We start from the raw sequence: 27,434 nt of genomic DNA, 5'->3' as shown, positions 1-27,434 counted from the left end.
GAAGGAAGGAAGGAAGGAAGGAAGGAAGGAAGGAAGGAAGGAAGGAAAGAAGGAAGGAAGGAAGGAAGGAAAGGAGGGAGGGAGTCAGTCTTAAGCACAGTTATCTAAGTTTCCATCTTTGTTCAAGCACATTTCCACCCAAATTTTTACCAGTCCACAAAACATTTACTACCAAAACTTATAATCTTTTAAAAACAGACTCTTTCCTCTCCTTATAACTTAATGTATTCCTACTCCCCCACCTTCTGACCATTTTTCATACTTCATAGAGTCATAGAATCTCAAGTCTAGTCAAGAAACATTTAGTAAACACTTACTGTGTGCAAGGTACTCTGCTAAGCACTGGGAATACAAATCAATACAAGCAGAAACACAACACCTGCTCTCAAGGAGCATACATTCTAATGGGGGAAGACAGCACATACAAGGGAAGCCAAAAGGGAAGAAATGGGAAGAGAGAAGGAAGTGAAGATACCTACTCCAAGGCATGGTGGAAAGGACCTGGGGCTGGGGGGCAGGGGGAGCATCTAGTCCATACTGTGCCCAGATAAGAACCCCTGTACAACAGGCCCAGCAAAGAAATCAAGTCTTATATCTAGGACTAAAAGGGACCTCAGAAATCATCTAGTCTAACATCTCATATTTTAGATGAGGAAACTGAGGGCTAGGAAGTATAACTGGTTTACCCAAGATCTCACAGATAGTAAATATCAAGGGCAGGATTTGAACTCAGATTCTCTGACTCCACAGTCAGTACTGTATCATATATAAGACCAAACACTACAAAAAAGCTTTAGGACTGAGGGTACAGAACATCCTCTAGTAGATAATCTGGATATTTTACTGGCATGTGATATAGTTTGGTTTGAGAAATACTGGTTTAGAGAGCAAAACTAGGGCAAAGAGATAGTGAGACTGAGGAAGAAGATGGAAACTGGGGCGGGGGGATGTGGAAAGAATTTAGTTTGGAATGTGAGTTAACATAAAAAATAATCTCACATAAGGTGACTAAAAGTAGATAAAAAAAAAATTTCTCATGGACTTTTTGAAATTTAAATCCTACCTAAGAGAAGATTGGGATTGGGAAGCTTAAGGTAGAAGTAGTCACACCAAGGAAAATCCACAGCTGCTGTCTACAAAGCTGGCCTTTATCTGTCCAAGGTCCTTGTGTTTAACATGTAGTGGTCTGTGCTATATATATATATATATATATATATCATAGGCTCATAGATTTAAAGAGGGAAGGAACCTCAGAGGTTGTCTTAGTGATTATATTCTAGTCCATCATTTCAAGGATGTAGAAACCAAGGTTCATTAAAGTTATCTGACTTTCCCAAAGTAACACAGGTAATAATAGGGCCAGAATAGTCCAGCCTTTTTTCCACTGGACCTGGTAGGTCCATGATAGGATCATGAAACTTTAGAGCTAGAAAGTACCTCAAATCCCATTACTTTCACTTTACTTTCACCCTCACATTTTACGAATAAAGAAACCATGGTCCAGAGAGGTTGTGACTTGTTCAGTTTTTCTTTGGTAGTTTATATAAGGGAGCTGTGACTTCTTCTGTGGTGCACTTTCTACACCACACTGCCTTCTTCCCATTTATCCTCAATGCCTGTGCTAAAGTAACTAATATCAAAAAAGATAGGTCTATTAATATCCTGATGATTTATTATTCCAGAAGGATACAGACAAGACAGATGGATGCTGGAGCCAGCTCAAACCTGCTCACAAGAACTGACTGGTAAATTCCCAGTGTGGGATGAATGGGATGAGATACTATTGTTCTGTAAAAAAATGAAGAAAGGAATGCAGAAATTTGTTTAGCATCCCTCCATATTTGTGATTGGCTTTTAAATGTTTTGCCTTCTCAATGAATAGGGGAGGGGGTAGGGGAGTGAGAGAATCTAGAATGGAAAGTAAAATAAATGGATTTTTTTTAAAATGATGGAGAGGTGTTCAGAGAAGCTCATGTGTGAACTGATACAGAGTGAGCTTAGCAAAGACAAGAATATGGTAAAGACAAACAACTTCAGAGGAAATAGGAATGCTAACCAATCAAGATTCCAGAGGACTAATAATGAAACATGCTTTTTGTTGTTAAGTCGTTTTCAGTCATTTCAGACCCCATTTGGGGTTTTCTTGGCAGAGTCTTTAGAGTGATTTGCCATTTCCTTCTCCAGTTCATTTTGCCAGGAAACTGAGGCAAAGAGGATTAAGTGATTTGCCCAGGGTCACACAGTGTCTGAGGCCAAATTTGAACTTACAAAGAGGAATCGTTCTGACTCCAGGCCCAGCACTCTATCTACTGCACCACCTAGCTGACCACTTCTGTGAAGGACCTAGAGTACAGAAAGAGACAAAAAAAATGTAATATTGCCAGTGAGAGATTTTGCTTTGCTTGACTACACACATTTGTAACAGGTTTTGTTTTTCTTTTCTTCTCAAAGATAGAGAAGGGGTAGGAGGGTGGGAGGGTGGATTTTGCTCATTTAAAAAAATATTTATGATTTTTAAATAAAATAAAGCTTAAAATTGTTTTCAGTGTAAGCATTTACACCTTAGAAATTTGCAAACACTACAAATCATCTACACTACAACAACAAATTTGTTGATTGTCTAGATTTAAGAAAGACATGGAGAAAATATTAAAAATGAAGATTATTATTAATTAAAATTGTCATGCATACTTTTTTATCAAAAAACAGTTGCTAAACATTTATTAGCACACCTCCAGTACAGAAGACAAGGGAAATGTTTCTGAAGAGAGATACCAACATCCTTGGGCACTGGCAGAGAGAGCAAAGGAGTCACTGTACAATTCTAACTCTTTTCTAATTTGCTCTGCTCCCCCCGCAAAAAAAAAAAAAAGGCATTATAAGGGAGATATGAAACAGAAGAAGTTGGAATAAGCAAGCTACATGCACATTTTTTTTTAAGTTCTAAGGAGAAACCTTTTAAAAAATCACTAATGTTAGCCTTCTTCAGGCACTTTCCAGGCTTACAGCCAAAACATACTTGCATTCTTTTGAGAGGTTAAAGGTACTATAGGCACCTTTAGTTTGCACAAACAGACTTTCTCAGGAAGCTACCCCAGGGCCCTTCTCTTGCCTTTGATAGTACAGTGAGGCTCATATTTATCACATGAATGAACAGTTCTTATACAGCCTCTCCAGTGTACAAGGTACAAACAAGTCCTCCTTCTAACATCAGTCACACTTATACTTCCTTTCAAGTTCATTTTTCCCTTTCAGGAAACATACCTTATTACCTTATTCATTGTTGTCACTGCAGAACTGTCAGAAATTGCCTCCATTTTGGTGGGGGGGGAGGAGAAGAAGGCAATCAGGGTTAAGTGACTCGCCCAGGGTCACATAGTTAGGATCTAAGATCAAATTTGAACTCAGGTCCTCCTGACTCCAGAGTCAGTGCTCTACTACACCACCTAACTGTCCCAAACTGCCTCCTAAGTTCTGTTGAGGTCCTGTACTTTCTTCCAACCATAACATCTTAAAGCAACAACACTGACGGTATATTTTTTTTAATACATCTATTAGCTGATATGAAACAACATAGTAATAGAGTCAGGAAGGCCTGGGTTCAAGTCCTAAATTCCCCACATACTGCCTCATTCTTTAACACTGCAAATTATAGAGTGACTGCTGCCTTGCATTGATAGAGGGCATTTCTTCCTGAGAGTTCTCTCTACCAATGGAATTACAGAACTGGTCCCAAAAATGTAATGACATGGGGAAATTTCAAAATCTCAATCTCCTTTTCAACTTCTTGCTAAAAAAAAAAAAAGGCAAGACTAGGGAAAGAATTTCTTTTAAGAGTTAATTTGTTTCACCAAAATCTATTACCGGGGAAATAAATGAAAAAAGAGACTGTTAAGTGTATCAGTTCCAAGATTTTCCTCATAACCTTTCCTTTCAATTTCCTTTTCTCTACTTTCCCCCAAAACCCTTCATCCCATTTCCCCGTATTTTACTAGACTGCTCCCACCCATCAACATTCCATTAAAATCAGAGATGTCAAAAGGTTCCAGAATACCACTCCACAGCACAGCAGGTGTGTAATCTACCTGGACAAAGGAAACAGAACATTCAGCTACTGCCAGGTGGTTAGGCAAGAGATTTGCAAATCGTTGTGCAGCTAACAGTAAACAAACCAGTCTGTGCTAGTATGGGAAGGCAAAGATGAAGGCAGGTGCCCTAGTTTACTCCTTACCCAGAAGGTTGTCTCTTTCCTAAGCAGAGAGGTAGACACAAACATTTCAAACCCCTCAAATGATCTGTGATTTTATGGGTGAGGGGTCCTTCCTTAATTGATGCAGCTTGCCACCCATCTATACCTCAGTAGCCATTTTGGGAGTGTTTCTTTTACTGTGATGTGGGAAACAGATGATACATATAAGATAGACAGATTAGATAGATAGATTGATAGATAGATAGATAGATAGATAGATAGATAGATAGATAGATAGATAGATAGATAGATGAATGGATAGATGGATAGACGGATGGATGGATGGATTCATATATAGGGTAAATAGCTAACTAAATAATAGCAGGTATCCAAACTTATCTAGGCTGTTCCTTGGACAACAAGACAGAATACATCTCCAGGTTCATAAACAAAGCATTTCATGCTTCCACTAGCATTGCTTCACGAATCCATTGCTATTTCCACACCACTGAGGCATCAAAGTAATGAATACCACATGTAACATGTTGATTACATATAATTAATAAAAACGTATTAGGCCTGCAAGGTATGCAGCACAGTAAAACAGAAGAAAGTGTGAGATACTCCCTTTCAAAGAGCAGAGAGTTGGGAAAATGAGGCATATGGACCAGACCTGTGATTTCATAGCTATAGGGAAGTCCCAGTGAAGAAATTTCCTTAGATAATACATAGTGTCACCTTATTATCTTAGAAAGTCACCTGGGGAAGTGAGAAGTTAAGTGACTTTCCTAGAGCCTCACAACCAGTGTGTGTCAGAGGTGGTCTTTAGCACAGGTCTTCCTAACTCTGTATTTGAAAGGAGAGTGAATACAAGGAATACATATACATACCAAATGGTAAAGAAAATAAATGTAATAGGAGTTGAAGCATAATGCTTTTCACCTAGTAGACACTGGTTCCAACTTATCTTTCTAGTCTGATTACATATAATTTCCCCCTCATTCACAATATGTTCCAGAGAAAAAAATACTCTCCATGCACATCACTCTATCTCTCATCTCCCATCTCCACACCTTTGCACAGGCTGTGCCCCATGCCTGAAAGATTCTCTCACTTTGCTTTGGCCTCCTGGAACCCCCATTTCCCTTCAAGACTTAGCTGAAATGCTATATCCAGCAAGAGATCTTTGCTGATTCCCCTAGTTGTTAGGGTTCCTACACACACACACACACACACACACACACAATTTTCTTTTGCACATGTTTTATTTTTACTTCTCCGTGTACAGTAGCACACAGTAGACTATAAGTCCCTTGAGGGCACAGACTAATTAATTTTTGTCTTTGTATCCCCAGCATCTAACACAATGCCTGATACTTATTAGAAACTTATTAAACGCTTATTGAATTGAATCATATGAGTCAATCAATCAACAAGCTTTTATTAAGGCTTACTATGCATCAGGCATTATGCTAAGCACTGGGGATAGAAAGGATGGTGAAAACAGCCCCTCCTCTCAAGAAACTTACATTCTAATGAACATACAACATATAAATGAATATTTACATGCAAGCTAAATAGAGAGTAGATAGTTCATTTGAAGGAACTTACTTGTCAGGGTATATATGGAGATCACACACACAGGGTATATATGGAGATCTCACACACACACACACACACACACACACACACACACTGTATGGTATGGCTAGGATAATTCACAACCACAACAGAGGTATGAGTGTCCCCTAGGTATGTCATCTCTGATTCATACTGGCTACTATGCATGCCTCTGCTCTTTGTATCATTGTTTCTAATGAGGATCTCCACTTGTTTCATGGTCACTGAGCTGTTCTCTGCTACCATCTGCTGGGCTTCAACTCTCTCAGGCAATCTGTTGGATTCTCTCTTATCAACTGAGGTACAGTGACTAGAAAGTTTGTACATGATTCAAGCAGAATGAGGCATTTTTAATGCTTAGTTGAGGCACCACTACAGTCAGCTAAGACAATCAACACAAAATAGCAGGAAGTCCCAAGGCTAAGAGGAATGGAAGGATGGATGGATGGATGGATGGATGGATGGATGGATGGATGGATGGATGGAAAAGCAATTGTTAGATGCTTACTGTGTACCAGTGCTGTGTTAAGTGCTAGGGATACAAATACAAAAATGAAAACAAAGCTAATTAATGTTGAAGTGAATTGAAATATATATATGTATATGAGTATGCCTTAATAAACATTCAAAGTCTATAGTTAGCCAATAAACTAACTTAATGTAGATGACATTATGTAAAATGACCCCTATTTAGAAGTCAGCTTGTCTAAAGGTACATGTTTGAATGGGCTGACCAGACCTTTAGCCCTAATAGTCTTAAAGTACAGGTAAGACTGTGTCACTTCAATGCTCAAGAAACTCCAGTGGCTCCCTATTACTTGTAGGATCAAAAATAAATGCCTGTGTCTGATATTTAAAGCCTTTGCAACCTAGCTCCAATCTACTTTTCCAGTCTTAGTATATTCCATTCTACATCCCAGCCACCCAGCTCTTCTTGCTGTTCCTCACCCATGGCATGCAATGTCCTATCTCCATGCCTTTGTTTGGACCATTCCCCAGGTCTAAAATTCATTTCTGTCTCATCTCTACATCTTCGAAAGCCTAATTTCCTTCAAAGCTCAGCTTAATCAGAACCTCCCACATGAGGTTTTCTTGATCACCACAGTTGTACAATCCCCTCGAAATGACTTTGTGTGTATTTTGCATGTACTTAGGACATGCATGTTCTAGAAAATCAGCTCTTTGAGGGCAGAGATAGTTTCAGTTTTGTTGGTGTATCTCTATCACCCAGAACAGTGCCTAGCACATGGTAGGCATTTAATAAATGTTTGCTGATTGATTGAGTGGGCAGACGTTGGAGGAACATTCAAAACCAACTAAAATGTTGACACACTTTGAAAGAGGCCCATTGATGATATAAATTTGAAGTTAACCAGATTAGCCCAATAAACAACACAATGAAAACCATTAGACAGTACAGATGAAGCACTTAGGCTTTGAGAATTTAGCTTTGATGACTTAGGAAGGCAGAGAAAGATCAAAACCAGTCCCCATTTGGGCAGGGGTTTGTTTGCCTCAACTGGCTCTGAAGTCAGAGCCAATAATCCTAATAATGGTTTTAAGCAGGGCCCTGGATGTTTCTTCACATTTGAGGAGAAAATTACTTATGAGCCATATCCACCCCTTTCTGAACATGGGCTGTGGTAGATATATACATTTGGGCATGTGTGTGCCTGTGCATTTATTAGACATGCAGAAAATGAAAAGGATTGTGGATTCCTTTATCCCTTCTATGTCCTCCTTCTCCCCTTGTGATTTAAACTCCTATTCAGCATTTCCTTGTCTGCAAAGTCACACATGTTAGGAAGCTAGTATCATAGAAACTAAAAAGACCTTGGATGAAGTTCTGGGTTGCAGCAAACCAAACTTTCCTTGCTGAATCAGGTCCTATACATGAACTATGAGTCATACACAAGTTAATGAGCCCCTATTAAGGAGATAATGGAGTGAAATTTATCACTGGTCAAATCTTAGCAAGCAAGGAGCATTACCTAATCACTAGTCATATTCATACACATTTCTTTTCAAATCATTGCCTGATAGTTCTTGGGATGGTTTCTGTCAATATTTACAGGAACCAGGCACTTAACAACACCCAGCAAGTGGTTGGGTTGTCTCAGAGGATGAGTCATGCAAAAAAAAAAAAAAAAAAGAGCCTATTATCCAAGGGTCACTGGTTTGAATTCTTATTGGTCAGTGGTGACTGGAAGTCATTAGCCTATTGAAGAACATGCAGATAGTTTGTGGTCTCTATTCAATTCTCTGGATGTACAAAGTTTGTGGAATGGAAATCATCAGCATAATGAGAAGCATGAAGAGAGTGGACAGAGGATTGAAAAGACAAAGAACTGGCTGCTTTTTTACTTGCAATTCAGTTAAGCTATTGATCACTCAATAAACACATTTATTAAACATCTACCGTGTTCCAGGAACTGTGCTAGGTGCTAGGGAGACAAAGAAAAAGTTAGTTTCTTCCCTCAAGGAGATTACATTCTATAAAGGAAAACAACCTTTACACATAAAAGTGAATATAAAATATATACAAGGTAATTTCAAGGGAATACTAGTTACTGGGGTAGGAGGAAAAGTCCTTTTTCTAGGATGTGGTACTTGAACTGAGCTTTGAAGGGAGAAAGAAACTCTAAACCACAGAAGGGAGGAGAGAGTGCAACAAGGCATGGGGAACAGCCTTTGCAAAGACAGAGAGATAGCATCATGGGAAGGAGTTGAGGATGATTCTGCTTACTAGCTGTGTGACCTTGGGCAATCCAGTTTCTTGATCTGTAAAGTGAGTTGAACAGATTAAATAACTTGAAAAACCTCTTCTTACTCTAAATCTATATTCCTAACAAAAGAAGGTTAATAGATACCTATATCATATTAGATTAATCCAATAAAACATACACAAACCCAGGGATGCCACAACTGAAGATGTCTAGAGTTTTACTGACCATAAGGCTTTACAAGTAGGTGGAATAGGGTATGCCAACCTGTTGTGAGATGAACAGTTCCAGGCAGGGGACCCTTGGTCCTAAACATCTTCCCTGCCAACTGAAATTCCAACATTATAGATTGATTCATTTGAGTTGTCATGTTTTGGGGTCTTCAGGAGTCCTTTATTAAAATGAAAATATCCTTGCAGGGGGACAGCTAGGTGGCACAGTGAATAGAGCACCAGCCCTGGAGTCAGGAGGACCCGAGTTCAAATTCGACCCCAGACACTTGACACACTAGCCTTAGGCAAGTCACTTAACCCCAATTGCCTTACCTTCCACCCTCCAAAAAAAAAAGGAAAAAGAAAATATACTTGGGGAAATTATTATGAAGTTGTATCCAGTAACATCTCAGAGGGATTCTTGACAATGAGCTGAAAGCAAAGCCCTAAGGACCAGGATGGGGTAAATGAGGGAAGTGCTAGGGGTGTAAAGGGAGAAGAAAAGAGGGAGAACTAGTAAAATAGAAACTGGGAGGAGTCAAAGATAAATTTGACCAGTGACAATTTTGCCAAGGGTTCAACCTGCAGACCACTATTATCCTACAGATTTATAAGAATCTCTCAGGTCAAAAGTGAAAGTGGTGCCACATTCATTCCAGACAAGGAATAAATTCTAGAGACAAGGCTGCAATGTGTAAGTAACTTTTTAAAAAATTGTTTTTCTACCTTTTGTTTTTACATCACTTTCATTTCCAAATATAGCTCCTCACTCCTCTACAAAAAAAATTTAAAAGGGGTGTGGAAAGAAAACAGGTTAACAAAAACAACCAATGACAGTATATGTAATATCCTACACATATGGATTCCCACCTCTGCTGAGAAGGGAGGGAAATGCACTTTTTCATCTCTTGTTCAGAACCAAATTTGATCGTTATAATTACACAGTTTGTGTTTAATTTGCTTCTTGTTGTTCTTTCCATTTACATTATTGTAGTCCTTGTGTATAGTGTTATACTGGTTCTGTTTAACTTCGTTTTACATGAGTTCTCTTATAAGTCTTCTAATGTTTCTCTACATTCTTCATATTGTTGATTCTCAGAGTAATGTTCTGTCACATTCGTGTGCCACAATTTGTATGGTCATTTTCCAGTCAATGGGCATCTATTAACTTTTCAAAACTCCTTCTCCCATTTTGGCTAGGATCCTATTAGATGCAGAATACTGGCCAAGATGAAACAATATGAATTTTACAACTTTCAGATTGGGGACAACCAGCCAGAGCCATTAAAAATGGTTAGCTCCAGGGAGGTTAAGTGGCACAGTGAATATAGCACCAGCCCTGGAGTCAGGAAGACCTGAGTTCAAATCCAGCCTCAGACACTTAATATTTACTAGTCATGTGACCTTGGGCAAGTCACCTAACCTCAATTGCCCTGCCTTCCCCCCTCCAAAAAGCAAAACAAAAAAATTTAAATTTTAAAATGGTTAGCTTCCAGGCCTGACAGCAAACCTCATAATATTTTTAAAGAAAGAAAATTTCCTCTCTGAGATTTCCCCAAGCTTTTGTTTAGTACTTGGATGGCTAAGAAAATGTCACTGTACTTTGATGATACCACCATCCCCTATGAAATAGTAGTAATACTCAGATCTGGCAAGAAAATTGACTGCAATTATGTTGGCAAGAGCCTGAACAAAGTCCTTCCTTGCCCAGGTAATATGAAATCTGATCAACACTGTGTAATCATATTATATCTTTAAACTACAATGTGATACAACTAAAATTATCTTTATGACCAATATGGCAGATAACAGGAGTTAAGTCAAAGAATGACTAAGACTCATACTCTTATTAGCTGACCTTACAAAAGCATTCAGCAAAAACATAAGCTTCTTGTAAGGAGGGATTGTTTCACTCTCTTTACTTGTTCCCCCAAAGAACCTAGCACACTGCCAGACACATAGTAGGTGCTTAACAAATGCTTTTTGAATAATTGATCAATGGAACTGCCATAATGCTGCAGTGAAAAAAAATGGATTTGAACTGATAGGATTTAGGCTTGAATCTTGATTCACACACTGTGCAACCTTAGACAAGTCATTTTATATCCATGGACCTCTGTTTCCTTGTCTATAAATTTGAGAGGTTAGATTAGATGACCTCTAAGTCCCTTCAGGTTCTAAATCCATGATCCTGTGATTAATGTTGAGCACATTCATAGTGTCTTAGGTTTACAGCTAGAAGAAGCCTCAGAGACCTTCTAACCTAAATCCCTCGTTTTGCAAATGAGGAAACTGAGTCCTAAAGAGTGATGTGATTTACCAAAGATCATAGAATGGCAGAACCAAGATTTGAATTCAGCTCCTTATTCTAGGTTTAAGGCTTTTTTCATTGACCACACAAAGACTTTAATGTTACCCTATGATATCATGGATATGTGGTCTATGAAGACAAAAAGATGTTGCTCTAACCAGACAGAAGTCCTGGAATGCAGACTGGCACCAAACCAAAGGGCAGTCTTCATGTGAAAGTGGTATGGAAATAATGACATTGACCTCATTGTCAAATACAAAGGACAATGAGGATAAGTCATGGTTGGAAATCTCAAGAGGTTTTATAGGGGCCTTTCCCAACAACAACTTCATACAGCTGGGGATGGGAAGAACACTTAGGGACATATGCTAGACCAGTCACACAACTGCAATTTGTCCATGGTGGCTTCTAACTCTTCTCAGAGGTCTCTACCATACCTTATTTGGGGACTACATGGCTAAGGCATGTATTCACACATTCATGCTAAGTGAAGACTAGAGGTGAAGGATAGAGAATCCTACAGGAAAGGATTTCAGGTTTTATACTGGAGGACTTGACTTTAATTCTACTAATGATGAAGTTATTATAGGCAATGTTGTAAAGTGAATAGAAAGATGACTGGAAGCCAGAAAAGTCTAGGTGACTCTAGGCAAGTTGTTCTTGGCAATTTGCCAACTTTCAAAGTCTAAGTGGCAGAGAAGTACTGACCTGCATTGGTAGAGGGTATTTCTTCACCTTGGAATTCCCTGTAGAGTCTGTATTCCCATAGAATCATAGAATCTTAATATTGGAAAGGACTTCAGGATCTCATTTCAAATCCTACCATAGTCACTTACTATGTATGTGATGTTAGGCAAGTCATTTAACACATCTGGGACCCAATTTCCTCATCTGTAAAATGAAGGAGTTGACCTAGGTGGCCTCTATGGTCCCTTTCAGCTCTAAATCTATGATTTAGACATTCCCTATGAGAAGCAGATTGAGATTTAAATTCCCTTTGTGAAACAAGAATTTCTCCTACAACATCCCCCAAAGCAGCCATCCAATCTCCACTTTAATACTTCCAGTGATAGGAGATATGGGGAGAGCTCAATTTGTTAGGAATTTGAAAGAGGAAGATGACTAATCGGCATTCTTCGTTTCATTTCCCTTTTTGTTTACCCTTATGTTGGGGAGGAACTGAGTAAGAAGGGGAACCATTCCTGCTCCTTTCTTTCCTCATTTCAAGCCCCGGTTTCATGTCTCCCAAAGCCTCAAAGTAATGCCTTACAGAAAGAAGTTGTTCAACTAATATTGGTTGAACAAATGAATGTCAAAGATATTTCTCATATCCATGGAGGATAGAATATTCTACCTCCTAGATACAGAAGAATTACTAACCCAAGATTCAGTAGCCTCTGCAAACTACCAGCTCTCACACTTTCTTAAAGGGATAATATAGAAAGATAGATAGATAAATGGATGGATGGATGAATGGATGGATGGATGGATGAATAGATGGAGGAATGGAGGGATGGAGTGAATGAGCAAGCATTTATTAAGTGCTTACTATGTGCCAGGACTGTGCCAAGTGCTGGGGATACAAACACAAGCAAATAATACAGCCCATTCCCTCCAGGAGCTTGCATTCTAATAATAAGAAAATACAGAAAGAGTTGGTGCTGGAAAGCTAAGATTGGGGGTGAGGTGGGGAGTGCAGTAGGAAAAAGGTAGCAGGGTAGGAAAAAGGGTAGTACATACAGTTGCATACTGTGAAAATGTCCAGGAAATGGCATGGATATTTGGTTCCCAACAAAATAAAGCTAAAACTCATAAACTTGAGCAAGAGTCTAAGATTAAGGATTAGAGACCTAGAGACCATTTAGGGAGAGAGACTGGGAATAAAGATGTTGGCCAAAGTATAGGCAGTAGAGTGAAGAGATGGCCCAAAAGTGGAGTTCAGGTATAATTCCAAGCAAGCTAAAGAAATTGGAGGACCCAGGAGCAGAGTCTCAGATTGAGGTGGTAGATTAGTGGTATTCAGGAAAGTCCTGAGGACCATCTTTCCATTCCAAGCACCTCAACAGATTGATGCCACATAGGTGACTCTTAAAAATTTGTTTTTCCAAGATACTCATTGTCAAGTCAAGCCCAAACATACTCCTGGTTATACCAAATCTTATACAATTGATCAAAAGTAAAAGCAGAGAAGCAATGCTTTTTTTCTATTCCCATCCCCCAAATTACCACCATATAAAAAGAAAGCTGTCTCCATATACTCATACCAACCCAACATGCAAGACATGATTCAGAGAACTGGCCTTAAAGACATATTAAAAAAAATTCTACCAGAGCTATGGAGATAAAGACACCTGGCCACTCTCATAAGTCACTGCACAGATTTCCTACAGCGAGGTAGCTTCAAACATGGAATGAGAGCAAAAGTCTCCATGTCCCACTACAAACTCAAGCCCCCTTAAAATACCTCCCATGTTCCAAACCACCAAGAAGATAAATTAGAGGAACAGAGAGGCCATTTGTCTGTCAGCTTTATAATCAGAGCATTCTTCTACAAGCTACAAATAACCCAAACAACGTCACCCAATTATTATTATCTCTACCGTTAGTGTTTACTTAATCAATCTTCAAAGAGATTTCAAAACTGGTATTTTTGTGACTAAATAAAGGTCAGAGGTTCCCCAATGATAAATCATAGCTGGTAAGGGAGTAAATTCAGCTGACAGAGTCATCTGACCTCAGCAGCTGTGCACAAACTTTGAACCAGTTCCTGTCTGGTATCTCTTTCAGGCTAGGCTGGAACTCTAGTGAAATGTTAGTTCCTGAATTGCAACAACACAGTACACACACACACACACACCAATGGATTTACTCCATGTGGTCACTCTTTTTTTTTTTATTTTTTTCCAGGACCCTCTTCATCAAGTACAAACATCACTTCACCAGCATGTCTTGTCCTTGAACATTTTTTCTGCTCTCTGGTATACCTCTCAAGGGTACTGCCTTGACCCCGTCCAAAGGGGATTGTTTTTGAAATGTTCTTGGGTTTTGATTTTTCACCATTCCTCATACAGTGATCTCTTTGTTAATCCTCCTAAACCTAATTCTAATTCCCCCTCCCTAGAGAAGAGGGAAAGAAATCAATCAATCAATAAGCATTTGCTAAATGCTGATTATGTGTCAGCACCTACGGGGCTAAGAGTTAAAGACACAAATTACAAAGAATGCAATTATCCCCTACTTTCAAGGAACTTCCAGTCGTTCCAGTGAAGGCCTGAATTTCATTCATCTCTTATATTCTTCAAGGCACTGTTATTAAGGAATCACTCATTTTCCCATGTCTGCCTTGGGATTTTTAGTGAATGAAAATATGGACTCTGCAGTGGGAAAGGCTCCTAGCAAACATCTTGCCTATTTGAGGCCCTAGTTCAGGATGCACAACTCTTGGAAAACAGAAATAAATTGATTATGGGCCTGTGAGAAGAACCTGTCAGCAAAGAAATGATACACTCCTCCCACCCCACTCTCCACCAGCCAGGAGAACTCAGGCTGACTGTCCTGACCAAAACTGACAGATTGGTTGCCTCACTCTTCACTTGGGGATGGAAGGGAAGAAGGGAAAGGATGACCAGGGTGACTTTTATAGAAAGCTAAATATAAGTGTTGTTCATAATGTCAATGGTACTTTCAGCCAAGTGATCTCTGTAGCAGATTTGTAGGTGGGTTCAAAGTCTTTAGGCCCACAGAAAAATTTTACCAGCCCTCCAAATTTCTAACTAGCTCTTCTTATGTCATATCATTTCCTTAGGGATGATTCAGATAACAGTGAGAACCAATGAACTGAAGAAGTAGACGCTCATCAATTATCAAGAGCTGGAAGGAATCTCTGAGATCATTCAGCCCAACTCTGTTTTATAGCTGAGGGAAAATACTGGGGCTGTCGGTCACATTTCTATTTTTAATTAAAATGCTTCTGTGCCTGCAGCCCGGTTCTTGGTTGCTGGGTGTGTGAGAGTATGTGTGAGTAAGAGAGAGGCAGAGAGACAGAGACAGACAGACAGACAGAGACAGAAGAGAGACAGATAGACAGAAACAGAGAGAGAGAGAGAGAGAGAGAGAGAAGGAGGGAGAAAGAGGGAAGGAGGGAGGGAGAGAGAGAGAGAGAAAAGACAGAAGAGAGACAGACAGAGAGAAAGAGAGAGGAGAGAGAGAAGACAGACAGAGAGGGAGAGAGACAGAAAGACAGAGACAGAGACACAGAGAGAGATAAACAGACACAGAAAGACAGAGACACAGAGAAACAGAGACAGACAGAGAGAATGTGTGTGTGTGTGTGTGTGTGTGTGTGTGTGTGTGTGTGTGTTTTAGGTCAAGTTTAACTGCTTTCAGACTTAGGTCTTTTGCTAATTCAGTGTTACAGAGACGCTATCATTTAGTGGATGGGGGAAAAATGGGGGGAAGGATGGGGGAAAATGGGGGGGGAGAGCAGTTGTTATAGGAATTACTTATTTCCCAACTGAAATGCAGATGTTTCTGGAGGTGGACACTCATATTTTACAAGATTTACTGACTCTAGCTGGGGTTCAAGCTAGATGAATAAAGAGAAACCAAGATAGGAAGGATTTATCTTTGCTTTTAGGTGAAATTGGTGAGGGTTTGCTTTGTGTTATGCATTCTGAGGCTGCCTAGTGCAATTACCGTTCAGGTGATGAATCAGTAATAAATGCTTAGATAAATTAGCACCCCAATAAGTGAATCTAGAATGTGTGTGACATCAACATGGAAGTGATATGATTTCATGGTCCCTCCCTGACATTCTCTGGCTTTACTAGCACAAAGCCTACACCATTCCCCATCCCCAAACAATCTTATCCTTTGGACTGGCTGCTGGGAACACTTATGTCTGCTATTACCCCCTCTTCTGCCCTCATGTGACAAAAAATAAAAAGGAAACCATGGGAAGATCAACCAAGTAACACTGACCCCAGTAATTACATCAGTTCTCCTCTTCGACGTGTGCACAGACATAGACTACTTAATTGAAACTACAGGAAGACCTTAGGTCAAATGTAATTGCTCAACTTGGAATTAGGCCACAAAACCAAGGTTAATCCCCTTACTCATTCAAAAGGGGTCACACAAGGTCCAGTAGTCACAAAGGGTCAGGATCTTAGGTTTTACATCAAAGTCAATAGATGACAGCGACAGCCACAAAGTGTTCTCTGGCAACGCCCTGAGAAAGTGGACTGGTTCTGAGTCAGAGAGGAAGATGGACATTCACTGAGTCACCCACTACTTCTAACATTCTCTTAGCACTTCTGGCCAAGACCTGTAGCCTCTTACAAGAAGGTCTTATATTAAAGTCACACATATGCCCCCATTAAACGGTGTCTAGTTTGTCTCTCCCCCCATATGTGAATATATACATACACATACACACACACACACACACACACACACACACACACACACACATATATATATATCTGTATCTCTTTGTCTCTCTCCATCTCTTTCTGTATCTTTGTCTCTGTCTTTCTCTATCTCTGCATCTCTCTCTCCATCTCTCTGTATCTGTTTCTGTGTCTGTTTCTCTCTGTCTCTCTCTCCACATCTTTCTGTCTCTCTGTCTCTCTCATTTTCCAAACTAAAGCTGAACTGCTCATTACAGCCCCCTTCCTGTCCTCCACTGACCTTGGCTGTGTAATTTTTCACCTAGCTTTTCGCATACAGCCACACTTTCCAAATGTCATGAATCATCACCGGCATGCAACGGCCATTTGATGAGGCAGGAAACCACAGGGTGCCAAACCTAGAAGGAACAGTGTGGTATACTAGTCCTGTTCATGCTGCAAGCTCCCACCCTTGGAGCTAGTCATCAATGTGAACGTGTGTGTCAACAGTTAAAGCTGAGAACTGAGCTATGCCATGCCTTTTCATCTCCTTGGGGTTGCTATTTTTGACTCTTGCCTCTCACCCTTACATTCTCTCATAGGTGGTAATAGGCATCTCCCATTTCCAAAGGCTTTTTCTGCTGGATTGACTGACCAAGGGTTTAGTCTTGAATTTTTGCCTTACCTTGCCCTGTCCTTTGGGGGATTGTTTCCAATCCCAGCAGCCAATAGGAGAGAGAAGAGCTGACAGAACCAATCAAGGTTGAGAGAAATTGGAAGGTCAAATATCTCCAACAACAAACATGAGCAGCATGAGGGTGCTGCTCTGATCCTTGAGCTGAAGGGCTTCAATTACCCTTGAAAATATGGTACAAATGTAATCCCTGTTACCCTAGCTACTTTATGACCATAAACCATGTGATCTTCTGAAATGCCATTCAGAGAATTCTTGAGAGTACCCTCAGAGGCTATCTAATCCAAGATGTAATGTAATACAATATTAATAATAACTGACATTAATATAGTATTTTAAAGCATGCAAAGCATTTATATATATATATATTTACTCTTTGGGGCTTCATAACAACTTTTGAATATAGGTACTATGGATATTATCAATTCATATTTTTCAAATGAGGAAACTGAGGCTAAGAAAACAATATACTTAAGTTCAACCAACTTCTCTTATTAGACTTTCAGTAACAGGGAAACTGCTTTCTGAGGCAGCCTGTTCCACTTTAAGATAACTCTAATTGTTTTTAAAAAAAGTTTATCCTTACAGTAAACCTAGGCCTACCGCTTTGCCACATCTACCAATTACTCCTAGATTATCTAGAATAATTCTATTTTTTTTTCTTTGATACAGCCCTTCAGGTCTTTGAAAACCATTATCACCCATCATCTCCCCATAATACTGTCCCCAATCTAAACATTCCTTTAATAATCCCAGTCATCCTGGTCTGAACACTCTCCAGTTTATCCATGTTCTTCTTAAAAATGTGATACCCAAAACTGTCCACAATACTTCAGATAGAGTCTGACCGAGGCAATATACAATGGGACCATTACCTCCCTAGCCTTGGCCTCTGTGTCTCAATGCAGCCAAAGAGCATTTTTTTAATCACCTGTTTGCTTACATTAATCTTGCGGTTCACTAAAATCCCCAAATTTTTTTCAGACAAATTATAAACCATCTTTAAGTTCTTTATTTTAGAAGTTGACTATTTTCATCCAAATAAATATTTATTTATATTTATATAGATATCTATTCATATTTACCTTTCTTTAATTCATATCAGATTATACCCAATATTTTAACTTGTGGATTTCTATTTGAGATCTGGCTGAATCCTCCAACATACCAGCTATCCCTTTTAGCTTTATACCACCTGTATGTTTGATAAACATATTATGTAAGGCTTTATCCAAATGATTGATAAAGGTTGCAATGATTTCACAAAGAAAAACTATATATTCATCTTCTTTTCTCTGTTTTCTCTCAGACTCTCTCCAGCCATAATAGGAAAACAGTATCTCCCCCATTGAGACTACAAATACTGTTAATATATCTTTAAGAGCCAAAATGGAATGTTATGGAAATGACTGTTTTTAACTGTTAGTTTGAAACGACTTGAAAAAGACTTTGAAAAAGAGAATGATAGCTTGAGAGAAACTGAAGAGATTTTTCCTGTCATAGATGCTGGAAAAGACAGAATTAGAAAATGAAGAGGCCTCCTTTCTTGATAGAACTGTTTTGACCTTTAGCTTGTGAAGAGGATAAAGAACATTCTCGGGAGACTTTTATTTTGTATCTTATGTAAACTAGATAGTGGAATTATGTTTCCAAAAGTAAGAAGTTATCTGTGGTTATAAATATTGGTTAGATGTGACTTTGGCTCTTATATTTCACACAGCTAAAATGTTGTAGATAATTATTTATCTATTTATTATTGTCTATTATATTGAAGCAAGTAGATGGCATGTCAGATAGAGAGCTGTATGTGTAGTCCAGGAAGGTCTGATTCCTGTCACTAGCTATGTGGTCCTAGGAAAGTCATTTAACCTTATTCAGACTCAGTTTTTTCATCTGTAAAATGGGAACAATAATAGAACCTATCTCACAGAATTATTGTGAAGATCAAATGAAACAAAGTACATAAAGCACTTTGTAAACTTTAAAATGCTACATAAATGTTAACTAAATTGTATAGCCAATAGCTTCAATATTGAATTACTCCTAGGAGATTGGGGGTTTCAACATATGGAAAGTTATAAGCAATTGTATATGGAGAAAGATATTTCTCAACTTTATTAAACCTTTATCAAGAATACTCTTAATACGTCTGTCAATTATTCTCATAAAGATTTTCTAGAGATGGGGAATTAAATGTATGCTTCATTAGTTACTATTGTTTTCTCAATTAACTTTTTAAAACTTTTTCTTATTTTTATTGATACATTTTGATTTTACATTATCTTCATTTTTAAATACATCCATCTCTTCCTTCCTCCCTTACCCAGTGAACTATCCCTTCTGACAAATATTTTTAAAGAAAGGGAAAAAAAGACTACAGTTTAGCAAAATTAACCAATAGAATCACCATCTCTGATAACACATGCAATATTCACTTTTATAGTACTCCAACCTCTGCTTTGAAGGGAGAGAAGAATAGTTTTTCATCTCTTCACTGGAGTCAAGATTGATTGTTATAACATAGCATCTAATTTGTTGGGGGCAGGGTTTGGAAGTAGGATTCTCTCCATTTAAGTTGTTGTAGTCACTATTTATATTGTCTTTCTGCATCAGTTTGTGTATCTACATACTGTTCTGAATTCTTTATATTTGTATTTCTTAAAGCACAATAATAGTAATATTTCACTACATTAATGTACTATACTTTCTCTAGGCACCCCACGATAGATGGATGCTTACTTTGTTCCCAGTTCTTTGATACCACAAAAAATTGCCAATATGTCTAGCAATGGGATCTCTAGGTCAAAGAATATGGATATTTTTGTCATTTTAAAAAACATTATTCTAAATTGTTTTCCAGACTGGTTGAACCAATTTATAGTATGACCAACAGTGTATTAGTGGGGCAGAGCCAAGATGGAAGAGTTTAGGCCAGGACCCAACTGAACTCTCCCAACATTCCCCTCCAAAAACCTTTCAGATAATGCCTCAAGTCAAATTTTGGAGTGGCAGAGTCAATGAAAGGTCAAAGGGGGACATATATGCAGTCTAAAACAATTTAGGAGGTCTGCAGGAGAGGTCTGTAACACCAGAGTAGACAGAAGCCCGAAGTACAAGAGTACCATCAGTGGGCCCTGGAGGTAGCCACAAAGACAGCAGCAGCAGCAGCAGCTTTGGGAACTGCCCAGAGATAATAAGGGGGTAGGACAAGCGGTCAGAACTAAGGCATCCATTGCTGGCATTGAGTGCAGCTGGTGCTGATTGGCAGCCCTATTGTCCATAGACGGTACTAGGTCACAGTTACAAGATGGAAAGGAGCACTTATGATTGTTCACAAAGGAACAAGGGGCCCTTGTCACAGTTTCAGGGCCAGGAGAACTGCTAGCATTTATACCTGCAGGGGAGCAAGGGCCCTTTCTAGGCAAAGGCCAGAACACAGACCAAGAGAGCAGCAACCACACCCCTCCCAGAAAAGCACTACATTGGAAGCCCCAAAAACTTGCAGACCCCCAGAACTAGGTTTGAAAACAGCAGCACAAAAAGACCTGAAGCTTGACACAGTGCCACCCAATCCCAAGGTGAGCAGAGTCCAACTTTAAGTTCAAACTGGGAAAATGAGCAAACAACAACAAAAAAGAACTTGATCATTAAAAGCTACTATGGTGTCAGGGAAGAACAAGACATAAACTTAGAAGATAATAATAACTAAAAATAAACTAAAAATAACTTAAAAATAACTAAAAGACAAGCCTCAAAAAAATGCTAATTGGATCCAAGGCCAGAAAGTATTCCTAGAAATTTTTTTAAAAGAAATAAGAGTAGTAGAGGAAAAACTGAGAAAACAAATGAGAATGATGCAAGAAAATTATAAAAAGAGAATTCACAGTTTGATAAAAGAGGCACACAAAAAATGAAGACAGTAACACCTTTAAAAAAAAAAAAAACTAGCCTCACGGTAAAAGAGGAACAATGATTCATTAAAGAACTCCTTTAAAACAGAATTGGCCAAATGGAAAAATAGGTACAAAACCTCACTGAAGAAAATAATTTATTAAAAATTAGAACTGGGCAAATGGAGGCTAATAACTCCATGAGACTTCAAGAAAAAAATAAAGTCAAAAGAATTTTTTTAAAAATAGGAAAACTGCAAAATGCCTCATTGGAAAAACAACTGACTTGGAAAATAGATTGAGGAGAAATAATTTAAGAGTTATTGAACTACCTGAAATGCATGATTAAAAAAAGAAGCTACACATATTTCAAGAAATTATCAAGGGAAACTACCCTGATGTCTTAGATTCAGAGGATAAATAGAAATTAGAAGAATCCTCTGATCACTTCCTGAAAGAGATTCCAAAATGAAAATTCCCAGGAATATTATAGATAAATTCCAGAGCTCCCAATTCAAGTAAAAAATATTGCAAGCAGGTAGAAAGAAACAATGCAAACTGTGGAGTCACAGGATCACACAAGATTTAGTAGCTGCCACATTAAAGAGTAGAGAGCTTGGAATACAATATTCCAGAAAACAATGGAGCCAGGATTACAATCAAAAATAACCTACCCAACAAAACTGTATAATCCTTCAGGGGGAAATGAATATTCAGTGAAATAGACAACTTCCAAGCATTCCTGATGACCAGAGCTAAATAGAAAATTTGACATTCAAACAGGAGACTCAAGAGAAGAATGAAAAGATAAACATGAAAAAGTAATCATAAGGGATTCAATAAAGTTAAATTGTTTACATTCTTATGTGGGATGATGAAACAGAAGCAGAAGAGATTAAGAAGGGGTGGCAAAGGGGCGGCCAGGTGGCTCAGCGAGAAAGAGCACCGGCTCCAGTGTTGGGACGACCTGGAGATCGAACCCCGGGCTCAGACACTCAGCACCACACCCAGAAATAACTGGCCATGTAACCTTGAGCAAGTTACTTAACACCGATTGCTTTAAAAAAAAAAAAAAGAGTGGCAAGAATACATAGAACTATAAAATAAAGTTCTTAAAATCACCAATAACCACAATGATATGGTTATGGATCCATAACCAGACATCATAGAGCAGAAGTTGGGAACCTGTGGCCTCAAGGTCACATATGGCCCTCTAGGTCCTCAAATGTGACCTTTTGAATCCACAAACAAACTTTTCTGTGAAGTCTGGATTTAGTCAAAATACCACACTGGAGGACCTAGAGGGCCACATGTGACCTCAAGATCACAGGTTCCTTACTTCTGTCCTAGAGAATAAAATCAAGTGGACCATTGATAACAATAAGGCTTGTGAAGGTGATGAAATTCCAGCTGAGCTACTTAAAATTCTAAAAGATGATGCTCTTAAAGTTCTGTACTCAATATGTCAGCAAATTTGGAAAATTCAGCAGTGGCCACTGGATTTATGTCCCAATCTAAAGACGGCCAATGCCAAAGAATGTCTAAAATACCAAACAATTGCACTAATTTCACACACGAGTAGGGCTATGCTTAAGATTCTGCAAGCTAGGATTCAGCAATATGTGAGCTAAGAACTACCAAAGAGGGGCAGCTAGGTGGCGCAGTGAATAGAGCACCGGCCCTGGAGTCAGGAGGAGGACCTGAGTTCAAATCCAGCCTCAGACACTTAACACACAAAAAAATAAAACTAGCCATGTGTCCTTGGTCAAGTCACTTAGCCCCATCTGCCTCCAGAAAAAGCACAAAATAATAATAATAGAAAATAGAACTACCAAAGAGCAGACTGGTTTTTGAAGAGGCAAAGAAACTAGAGATCAAATTGCCAACATTCACTGGATTGTGGAGAAAATAAGGAAATTCCAAAAAAAATCCACTTCTCCTTCATTGACAACATTAAAGCTTTTAACTGTGTAAATCATGACAAAACGTGGCAAGCCCTCAATGAGATGAGAACACCAGATCATCTTACTTGTTGCCTGAGGAATTTGTATGTGGATCAAGAAGCAACAGTCAGAACCAAACATGAAACAATTGATTGGTTTAAGATTGGAAAAGGAGTACAAGACTGTATATTGTCACCTTATTTATTTAATTGACATGAAGAATACATCATGTGAAATGGATGAATTTGTATGAATCAAAGACCAGAATTAAGGTGGCCAGGAGAAATGTCAACAACTTCAGATATGCAGATGATACCACCCTGATGGCAGAAAGTAAAGAATTAAGAAACCTCTTGATTAGGGTGAAAAAAAATGTAAAAGCTGGCTTGAAGCTTAATATTAAAAATAATAATAATAAGATCATGGCAACCTGTCCCATTACTTCCTAGCAAATAGAGGGAGAAGAAATGAAATATTTTATATTTTTTGGCTCAAGGATCATGTAGATGGTGACTGCAGCCATGAAATTAAAAGACACTTGCTCCCTAGAAGGAAAGCTACAGCAAATCTGGATAACAAACTAAAAAGCAGAGACATCACCCTTCTGACAAAGCTTCATATAGTCAAAGCTATGGTTTTTCTTGTAACTATACATGGTTCTGAGAGTTGCACTATGAGAAAACCTGAGTGCTTTTGACATTTTCAAGTTGTGGTGTTGGAGAAGACTTTTGAGAGTCCCTTAGACAGCAAGATCAGATCAGTCAATACCTAAAGAAATTAATTCAGACTATTTATTAAAAGGTCATATCCTGAAACTGAAGCTTAAATACTCTGGTAATACAATAAGAAAATGGGACTTATTGGAAAAGACCCCAATGTTAGGAAAGATTGAATGAAAAAGGTGAAAGAGACAGAAAAGAATGAGATGGGTGGATAGTGTCATGGAAGCAATGAACATGAGCTTGTATAGACTTCAGGAGATAATGGAGGACAGCAGAGCATTGCATGGTGTAATTGAACATGACTAAAAAATTGAGCAACAAAAATGATACATGTAACTCCTAAAAGCTTAATAATTATTAGGGCTTTATAATTAATAATTATATTAATAATTATAAATATTAATATAATTATTATGTAGAAGGAATCTACGTAGACAGAGGACACAGGTATAAGTTGATTATATTGGGATGACCTCAAAAAGAAAGTACATTAATAAACTGTTGGTGGAGCAGTGAACAGGTCCAACCATTCTGGATCAGGAACCATGCCCAAAGGGCTACAAAACTGTGCACACCCTTTGATCCAGCCATATCACTACTAGGTCTGTACCCCCAAAGAGATCAAATAAAAAGAAAATAGACCTATATGTACAAAAATATTTGTAGCAGCTCTTTTTGTGGTGGCAAAGAATTCAAAATTGAGGGAATGCTTTTCAATTAGAGAATGACTGAACAAGATGTTTCATATGATTGTGATGGAATACTTTTGTGCTATAAGAAATGACAAGGAAGGTGGTTTCAGAAAACCATGGCAAGACCTATATGAACTGATGTAAAGTGAAATGCAAAGAAGTGGGAGGACATTTTGCACAAAATGAGCAGTGTTGTAATGATGGTCAACTGTGAACGACTTGGCTACTCTGATCAATACAGTGATCCAAGATAATTCCAAAGGACTCAAAATCAAAAAATGTTATCCACTTCCAGAGAGAGAATGGATGAAGTCTGAGTGCAAATTGAAGTATAATTTTCTTGTTTTCTTTTTTTGTTGCTCTTTTGTGATATGGCTAATATGGAAATATGTTTTACATCATTTCACATGTATAATTGATATAATGTTGTTTGTCTTCCCAAAGTGCAGAAGGGGTGAGAGGGCGGAATGGAATTTGGAACTCAAAATTTAAAAAGAAAAATTGTTATAAATAAATAATAATTTAAAAAAAAAACTAATAAATGTAACACCATGGGTGTTCTGGAGCTAGTTCACATGGCTTGCAAGAGCTTATTATTAAATTTCAATGTGAGCATTTATACCTCAGAAATCAGCAAATACCATATATCAGAACTTGATTTATTGTTTTGTTGAGTCTGAATTTCAGAGTGATGTATAAAATATTAACAATCCTGAATATTTTTTTAAAAACAGTGTATTAGTGTGCCTATCTTCTTGTAGCCCTTCCAATATTAATTATTTCTACCCTTGCCAGTTTTCTGGCTGTGAAGTAAGGTTTCTCTCCATTTACTTTTTTTGGTAAAAATAAAATCTGTAACTTTCCCCAAGCATTTGGTATCTTATCTTTCAGATATCTGAAAATTGATCCTTTGAAATTGCCTCAAAATTATGTCTCTCCAGCACAAATCTCTTCTGCATCCACGCAATCTGGTCCAGCTATTCTTCTCATCTTTATATTCTTTCTTCATGAGACACATCTGGTACTTGGGTGTTAAGAGTTCACATGTGCTGGCCCCACTCTCATGGATGGAGAAAGTTTATCATAGAAATCTTTACAGATTTTTATAGATCTTTTCAATTTTTCTGTCTTTTCATTATCCACCATTTATTTTTTAAGAAAAGCAACTTGGCCTTTATTTTTTTCCCCAGAAGATTTGTAATGAACCAAAAAAAAAAAAAGCAACATGAAGTGATCAGGATGTCATCCCTTTGCATATGGCACTAGGCCCATAACCTGAAGCACTTCATTTGCTTCCTAGGTATATCTGTCCGTTGCTACCCTCAAGGAGCTTATACATATTCTAATTGGAAAGACAAAACTTAAAAGAGAAATGGAAAACATGAGAGAGGATGTGGGGCAGGGGGTACCCATACAAGGCAAAGCAGAAAAGCCGGTAAAGTCAGGAGCAGATCCAGAAGAAAAGGAAGAATGAAGGGCCCTCAATTGGGCAGTAATTCACCAATCAGAGGAAGGGGCACAGAGGCAGAGGCATCTTCAGTGTGAAAAGACTGTTGGCACAAAGGTAGAAGAGGTTGGAGAGTCAGGAGCAGAGCCGGGAAAAAAAAAATATGTCAGTGCTGATCACATTAACTAAACTTACTTAGGAAATGCTCATTTAAATATGTTGACATATGTCTGTTTCTTTATTGGTTTCCCTTTTTTTGCATCAAAAACTTGCTTAAATGTCAGACTGGAACCTATAAAATTGCATTCATATATTCTAATTTATATTTTTCCAATTTAGTATTGGTGGCAAAATGAATAGAGTGCTGGGCCTGGAGTCAAGAAGACTCATCTTGAGTTCAAATCTGGTCTCAGAAACTTACTGGCTGTGTGACTCTGGGCAAGTCATTTAACTCTATTTGCCTCAGTTTCTTATCTGTAAAATGAGGAGAAGGAAATGGCAAATGGCTCCAATGTCTTTGCCAAGAAAACCCCGGATGGGGTCACGAAGAGTCAGACACAGCTGAAATGAATGAACAATACTTGATTTTGATCTTTGCTCTAACAAGTCAGTGATCATACTGTTCACAGACAGTTGATTGGAATGTGGCTTCCATATCAGTATCTAATCATTTCTATTAACAGAATCTGTTGACATAAATTCATTTTCTGTGAGGTGAGTTTTGGTGCTTATCTTATCTAGCATCTCCTGACTCTTAAAGAAAGTTTGCATGATATAGAGGTACAAGATTTGTTTACCTTTTGATCACTCCCATTTCTTAATCCTGAAATATATATTTTTACTGTCCTGTACTATGCCCACTTTTGTAAGGAAGTCATCAAACCTAATAGATATTGATTTAGTTTAAGGGGTCTAACTGAATCTTTGTAGGATTTTTCTGCCATGTTGTCTTCTGCAACAGATATTGGTGATAAACTGCAGTCTTCTTTTTTTCCATTTTTTTTTTAAGACTGGGTCTCCCTAGTTCACCTAAATTGAAAATGCAGAAGCTACTCATGGACCTGATTCTATTCCCTGCAATCTTTCAAAGTTTACTCATAGTAGCTTGGCAATTGTATCTTGCAGTTCTTTAAGATGTCGCCATATTTTTAAAAGGGTTCTGGACTATTTCACAGAGAAATTCATGATTCATGTAATAATATATGACACAGCGCCAATCACAAATGAATGTTGAAGGGGAATGTCAGAAATATAGTATCCCATAACAGTCACTAGCTCACTACCTCATAACTAGGGTTCTTGGTGAGCTCCATCATGTCTCCAGGTTTTTTCCCTTGCCCATCAATGAACACAAATCAATGGACACACAATAGGAGGAATTTTACTTTCTCTGGGTCAAAACAAGATAATATACTCACCAAACATATAGGTAGATAAAGGAACTTCCAGATGACTGTGATTAGTAGGAATTCCCTCAGGTCATACTCTGAATGATGGTCACAGCTACCAAACACAAAAGAGCCATTCTACAAATAACTCCTGGGGTAGCAGGGTGGGAGAGAGGAGAGGAGAGGAGAGGAGAGGAGAGGAGAGGAGAGGAG

The 27,434-nt window shown here is 38.4% G+C and overlaps 2 long non-coding RNA genes across 3 annotated transcripts in view; one reads left to right on the top strand and one right to left on the bottom strand.

Moving 5' to 3' along the window:
• LOC138143579 (uncharacterized) overlaps positions 1 to 2,841 on the top strand; it is a 35,478-nt gene extending 32,637 nt beyond the window's left edge. The window contains exons 4-5 of one of the 2 annotated variants that reach the window (XR_011163732.1): positions 1,683 to 1,745; positions 2,185 to 2,841. This is a non-coding gene — a long non-coding RNA (uncharacterized lncRNA). Of the gene's footprint in view, positions 1 to 1,682 lie in introns of both variants that reach the window. The other variant, XR_011163731.1, reaches the window with a different exon arrangement.
• Positions 1 to 27,434, bottom strand: part of LOC138143580 (uncharacterized) — a 186,213-nt gene that overhangs the window by 25,060 nt on the left and 133,719 nt on the right. The window lies entirely within an intron of this gene.

The sequence above is a fragment of the Petaurus breviceps genome, unplaced genomic scaffold, assembly GCF_028583685.1.
Source record: "Petaurus breviceps papuanus isolate PSGF00001 unplaced genomic scaffold, PetGlider_PUasm1.0 90650, whole genome shotgun sequence".
NCBI classification, from domain to species: Eukaryota; Metazoa; Chordata; class Mammalia; order Diprotodontia; family Petauridae; genus Petaurus; species Petaurus breviceps.
Note: the sequence above shows the minus strand (reverse complement) of the source record. Positions and strands in the feature narration are given on the sequence as shown.